The sequence below is a fragment of the Heterodontus francisci genome, unplaced genomic scaffold (assembly GCF_036365525.1).
Source record: "Heterodontus francisci isolate sHetFra1 unplaced genomic scaffold, sHetFra1.hap1 HAP1_SCAFFOLD_43, whole genome shotgun sequence".
NCBI lineage: Eukaryota > Metazoa > Chordata > Chondrichthyes > Heterodontiformes > Heterodontidae > Heterodontus > Heterodontus francisci.
Genome location: NW_027141852.1, coordinates 6,437,931 through 6,445,097, shown reverse-complemented (window position 1 = coordinate 6,445,097; position 7,167 = coordinate 6,437,931). Strand labels below are relative to the sequence as shown.

Here is a 7,167-nt window from a genome sequence, read left to right as displayed (position 1 = left end):
GCAAAAAACAGAGAATTTCACCAAAAATTGAGATTAAATGCTGCCGAGACCTTGAATTGAAGGATGCCCCAACAGATCACCTGTTTAACTGTCTCCTCACTGGGGGATTTCAATCAATGAGCAATATTATTCTCTACTTTTCTTTTGTTAAATGAAACCACTACTGTCACTTGGAGTTAATATCCCTGTGTTCCAACTCCTGAATAATAAAATTGTGAGTTTCGTGATATTTTCTGGACACATTTCCTGCTGAAAGAACGAAGAACTCTTTTCTAATTTACACAATACTATATGCACACTCATCAAGCCTCCGAAACGAGCATCCTTGGTGCTGCTCTCTCCTCCCAAACCTCATCTCATGTGACTGTTACATCATCACTCTGATTGTGGGAGGGGTTAATCCCACTGTCTTCAGCATTAACCCTTTACATCCTCATACTGCACTGTCTGTCCAAAAAAATCGGTGGAGGGAACTTGAATTATCAAAACAGCAACAGCTGCCAGTTGAAAATCAACTCAACCCATCAGAGAGAGACTGTCAGAGAACTTCCTGCATCCAGTCCTGACCCTGTCACATTAAGCAGCTGCTCAGCCAGACCCCACTCTCATCAACACTGAACATTTTTACTGAGATCCTTCAAATACTGTTTATAAAAGGCCGCAAATATCAAAGTTCACACAGTTGTATTAAATGCAACAAAGTTTAATATCTTCTCACCGTTTCTCGGTAACCACATGAGACATAGGTTTTCTTATTTGGTTCCTTTGATTTTTCTTGTTCCTAACTGACAAATATTCCAAACCTCAGATAAACCCTCCCACTTGCGTCATGTCCCAGTCTCGGTTAAAAGCAACACATAATGACACAAACACTCTCCTTCAGTGAGATTAATATCAAGCTGTTTTCCAGGTTGAATGTAACTGTGAACAAATTTATGTCAAAGAAGTTACCTTTGATCTATCAGCACTAAAATTCTGTACAAGGAGGAACAGCCATTCCAAAATCATATCCTTCACAAAGGCTGTTTTTTTGATGTGATTGAAATTCATCATGTATTTTGAATTAAATTTCACAAGACACCGATGTTAGTGTTGATAATGAAACTTTTCAACCATGTTGCTACTGTGAAATAAGGCTCTGCTGGGAGTTGAACCCAGGATCTCCTGTTTACTAGACAGGTGCTTTAACCAACTAAGCTACAGAGCCAGATCGCAAAAGTGTGCATAATTGAAATCAGAGGAAGGTCTTGTAGAGAATGGGCAGGCTTTGGCGAGTCAAGAGCTGAGTTCGTCACGGCAGAGTTCCCAGCCTCTGACTCGCTCTTGCAGTTGCAGCTGTAGTTGTAATTGTAATAGGCAACCGTCCGTCTCGGAAGACGATGGGCTACGCCCGGGGTGTACGTCACTTCTGTATTAAACATAGTTTGTTGTGGCTGTAGAGGATGACTCGTGAGTGACAATCCCTTCCGCAGCTGGTGCAGATGAATATCATTGGCCCGAGGTCGACTGATAATTTTTCCTTCCTCTGAGCTCTCTTTCCCACCATCTGGTCATTTCTTTTGTCCTCTGCTGTTCCCATGGTCTTCCTGAATGCCTTTCTCCAGGAATTCCAGTCAGCAGGAAGGACTTCCCATGCATCGACTCCAATCCCAGTCAGCTTGAGATCTCGCTTTGCAGATGTCCTTGTATCACAGACGTGGGTGACCTGTTGGTCTCATGCTGATAGCAAGCTCACCAAAGAGCATGTCTTTGGCAAAGCGACCGTCATCCATTCAGCACACATGACCCAGTCAACAGAGTCACCGCTGACTCAAGAGGGCAAACATGCTGCAGATCCCTGCACGCTGGTGTACTTCCTCATTCGGCACTCTGTCCTGCCAGGAGATGCCCAATATCCATCTGAGACAGCGGAGGTGGAAGCTGTTCGGCTGCTTTTCTTGGCTTGTATAAGTTGTTGATGCTTCTCTACTATAAAGGAGGGTGCTGAGAACACAAGCCTGTTACACGCAGAGCTTCACATTTTCGATCAGTTTGCTGTCGGTTCACACTCGTCTTCTCAACTTTGACATGACAGCTGCAACATTGACAATCCTGGTGCTGATTTCAGTATCAAGGGACAGATTGCTGGTGATTGTTGATCGAAGGTATGTGAAGCTGTTGACAACCTCCAAAGTGAGGTTGTCGATGTTGATGGAAGGTGGAGTCTCTACGTCCTGGCCCATAACTTTGATCTTCCTGATGCTGATCGCCAGTCCAAATTCCTTGCAGGCCAGGGAGAACCGATATACAAGCTGCTGTTAATGAACTTCATTATGGGATGTCAGCACAGCGTCATCAGCAAACAGCAACTCACAGACCAAGAACTGACTCATTTTGGTCTTGGTGCGCAGTCTTGCCAAGATGAACAGCTTGTCATCAGCTCTGGTATGCAGGTGGACACCCCCATCTGAGTCACTGAAAGTTTAAAATAGCAGCATGGAGAAGAATATGCCAATTGTAAAGGATGTGAGCTGTGAGGAGGTTACAAGGAGGCTTCCAGGGGACTTGGACAGGATAAGTGAATGAAATGACAGATGGAATATAATGTGAATAAATGTGAAGTTATCCACTTTGGTAGAATAAACAGAAAGACAGAATATTTCTTAAATGGTGAGAGGTTGGGAAGTGTTGATGTTCAAAGGGACCTGGGTGTCCTTGTTCATGAGACACTAAAAGCTCGCATGCAGGTGCAGCAATCAATTAGGAAGGCAAATGGTATGTTGGCCTTAACACAAGGGGTCATGAGTACAGGAATAAAGATGTCTTGCTGCAATTGTATAGAGCCTTGGTGAGATCGTGCTGGAGTATTGTGTACAGTTTTGGTTTCCTTATCTAAGGAAGGATATACTTGCCACAGAGGGAGTGCAACGGAGGGTAACCAGACTAATCCCTGGGATAGTGGGATTGTCTTATGAGGAAACTGGGCTTGTATTCCTTAAAGTTTCATTTAAAAGGCCATTTAAAACTGAGATAGGGTGGAATTTCTTCACTCAGAGGGTGGTGAATCTTTGGAATTCTCTACCTCAGGGGTTTGTGAAAGTTCAATCATTGAGTATGTTCAGGACAGAAATTGATAGAAATCTTGATACTCATGACATCAAGGGATATGGGGAGAGCGCGGGAAAGCAGTGTTGAGGTAGATGATCAGCAAGGATGTAATTGAATGACAGAACAGGCTCGACAGGTTAAGCTTCCTCCTCCTACGTTCCGAAGAGAGTTGTCACCAGGACACAGCCCTGTTTTACCCCACTGCTGATCGTGAAAGTGTCTGATGTTGCTCCATTGTAACTGACGGAACTGTGCATGTTCTCGTGGAAAGAAGAGATGACGCCCAAGAGTTTAGGAGGGCAGCCTATTTTCCACAGCAGTTTGAAGAGTCTGTCTCTGCTAACAAGATCGAAGGCCTTGGTGATGTCTATAAAGACAATGTAGAGTGGTCTGTACTGTTCACAGTACTTCTCCTGTAACTGCCGAAGTGAGTTGGTAGAGGTTGCGGGTATGGAAGGTGCTGTCTAAGGAACCTTGGTGTGTCGAATTCCTTCATATGTCCCTCTAGCATCCCCCAGCTTCAGCGGCAGATTGTATGCTGTTGCAGAGTTTTAACCAGTATTGATTGGTGCAGTGCCGAGCAGTCTGCAGAGACTTGTTTCTGGCAGCTCTGAGAGCCTCTAGAGTTTGTTTGCTGGAGACTTGTTTGTAGTTCATGAGGGCTCTCTTCTTAGTTGCAGTAACTGACTCCATTTCAGTCCAATAAGCCTCAAACCAGTCAGCATTCCTCCCATCTCTTTTCCCATACACAGCGAGTGCAGAGTAAAAGATGGTGGCGTGCAGATGATTCCACTTTGATACCACACCGAGGCCTTGGGCGTTTTCTGAAAGAGCCTGATCTAGGATGTTGAGGAACTCCTGGGTCCCTTCTGGATCAGTGGTTCGGCTAGTGTTGATCCGAGAACGACCTTTCTTCTTGGATGGGTGAAGCTTCCTTGGCTGAAGCCTGACCTTGCTACACACTAGGGAGTGATCAGTGTCACAGTCAGCGCTGTGATAGCTACGTGTGATGAGGATACTGCTGAGGGTGGTATGTCTGGTGATGATAAGATCTAGCTGGTGCCAGTGGCATGATCTCGGACGTCTCCAGGAGACCTTGTGGCACAGCTTGACCTGGAAATAGCTGTTCGTCACACAGAGTCCATGGTGACAGCATAGCTCCAGCAACCTCTGTCCATTTTTGTTCATCTTGCTCATCCCCTGGTGCCCTATGCTCATTGGCCAAGCTGTAGTCAGTACCCAAGCTTGCGTTGAAATCCCAGAGAAGGTATAGTCCCTCGTGCTGGGAATTCTACTGATGGCAGTGTCAAGTGTCTCATAGAATTAATCCTTGACATCTGGGGTGGAGGTGAGTGTCGGGACATAGATGCACATGAGATTAACTGGGCCCGCGCTTGTTGACAAGTGAAGGGTAAGAGGTCTCTCTGAGCCAACAGTGGGGGGTTCACTCATTGCAAGTAGCATGTTTTTTACTGTGAAACCCACTCCATGCTCACGAGTTGCCTCTTGGGCTTTCCCCTGTCAGAAGAAGGTGTAGTATTTCTCTTTGAGGGGTCCACTTTGAATGAGTCTAGTTTCTTGCAGCACAGCAATGTCCACATTGAGCCTTGTGAGTTCCTTGTCAATCACAGCTGTCTTGTGTGTGCTATCAACCTGCAGAAGGTTGTCATTAAGGCCAGGACACATGGTCCTTCCATTCCAGCTTGTGATGCGAAGCACTGGTGTCTTCTTTGTTGGGTTTGTCTTGCCTGGTGCATAGATTATCAATCCGCCAGTTGAGAGATATCTCTCTAAGCTCCAAGCACCCATTGAAGCAAGTAGGTCGTGGCAGGACAGCACCTAACTGACTGGGGGCTGCACAGCTTGGAGTAGGTGGTAGTTATCCAATGAGACGCGATGATCTCTCCCACTGTCAAAAGTAACCCCTGGTGCTCATACTCTACACCAATTGAGTGAGAGCTTATAATTGGTAACTGTTTCTTCCCATGTTTTGCTAATGTTTAACCACAAAGCTGGAGTGTCCTCTCCAGGGCACAGGCCTGGGCAAATAGTATGGAGACATTGAGCATCAGGACACCCTCTCAGCATTGCTAGTATTGTCCAAAGGAAAGGAAAAAAACAGCACTGTTTGGTACCAGCTCTGCTGTAGGAGTTGCTGGAAAACTACCTGACAAGTAACAGGTAACCGCCTACGGGACTCCACTCCGGATTTACTGTCCAGGTTTACTCCCTAAGCCTTCTTCTCTCTCAAGACACCCACAGGGATGTGAGACTTTTTGCCCATAGATGGGGCTCTGTTTCTTGGCATCAGGATGCAACCACACGCCAGTGGGCCTGCATGACATGCACAAGGATATCACACACTGCCCCATCCCTGTGACAGCTCAGAGAGATCCCCTGATGATAATGCACCCCACAGGAAAATCACAAACAGCTCCCTCCCGAGGACAGCTCAGGGTCAGATACTGCACACACTGCAACAACAGTGACATTACTGTATTAGTCCCTCCATTCTGAAAAACAAGCATTCACCCTACTTTATGCTTTCCGTCTCTCAGCCAATTTTGTATCCACGCTGCCACTGCCTCTTTAATCCCATCTGCTCAAATTTTGTTAACAAGTCTATTTTATGGTACTTTTTCAAACACAATTTTGAAGTGCAGACACACACCATCAACCTCACCACCCTGGTCAACTCTCTGTGAAATTTCATCAAAGAAATTAATTCATTAATTAATTCATACACAATCTTCTGTTAACCAATCTGTACTGGCTGTCATTTATCAGCCCATGTTCTACCAAGTGCCAGTTAATTTTCTCCTGGATAATTGTCTCTAAAAGTTTCCCCACCACTGACATTAGACGAACTGGTCTGTAGTTCCTGGGTTTATCTCTCTTTTTAAACAGGGCTGTAAAATTAGCAATCCTTGCAGACTTATCTTTCAGTTCTGGAAAGTCTATTGTGGACAATTTCTTTGGGCATGACTTTAACCAATTAAAGCAACAGGATACTTGATTAATAAGTCCAGAACTTTTATTGAGAGTAAAATAGTACTTAATAATTGGAAGTAAAATTATCTTGAACAAACTTGGGGAATATAACTTGACAGCTCTAGCAGGTGTGTGGACTGGTCGAGCTTGGTCTCAGAGTGTCACGGTCCTCTTTGTCCAGTCTAGATCCCTCATCAGGTGGAGAACTTGGTTGATGATCTGAGCCTTTACCCCTGAGGTCTTCTAGTGGTCCTGCACACTGAAACCTTACAAGATCCCTACTTTTAACCCCTGGATGGCCATCATACCACCATGTAAAATAATAATTGGTCTGAGCTGTTGCTCGGTACATTTAATTAATGTCTTCCACTAACAGCCAACTGTCCTCAGAATCTCAGACATGAGTACAATGGAGTGGTTTCACACTATCTCCCAATCTGATCTGAAACAAGTTTCCTGTTCATTAAATCGAGACTCTTGAAAATGCTGGAAATACTCAGCAGGTCTGACAGCATCTGTGGAGAGAGAAACAGAGTTAACGTTTCAGATCAGTGATCTTTCATCAGATCTGGGCTGAAATTGTCTGAGGGACTGAGATTGTGGAATCAATTTCTGGGTCAAAAACATTGTACTCTCTCAGGATGGGAAGATGGTGATTATTAAGTACAGTGCAAGAATATAGATGCTTTTACATTATTTGAATCAACATTGATTTAAACCTTGTGCTCACGAAACCTATCTTTTGATCAAAATGACACTGATAACAATGGAAAAAGCAACACATACATTTCACGACCACAAGACTTTGTAAAGCCTTTTACAGCCAATGAAGGACTTTCCAAGTGTAGTCACTGTACAGTACAATACAATACCCTACAATAAGGATATTTTACATTCGAGTCACGCAAGTCCCATGCAATGACCATCTCAAACAAGAGAGAATCTAACCATCTCCCCTTGACATTCAACAGCATTACGATTGCTGAATCCCCCACTATCAACATCCTGGGGGTTACCATTGACCAGAAACTGAACTGCAGTAGCCATATAAATATCATGGCTACAAGAGCAGGTCAGACACTAGGAATC

At 44.6% G+C, this 7,167-nt stretch overlaps 1 non-coding gene across 1 annotated transcript; it reads right to left on the bottom strand.

The window, feature by feature from the left end:
• Positions 1 to 1,133: 1,133 nt before the first annotated feature.
• Positions 1,134 to 1,207, bottom strand: trnat-agu (transfer RNA threonine (anticodon AGU)). Its single transcript has one exon. It is a non-coding gene; the product is annotated as a tRNA-Thr (tRNA).
• Between the last annotated feature and the right edge of the window lie 5,960 nt (positions 1,208 to 7,167).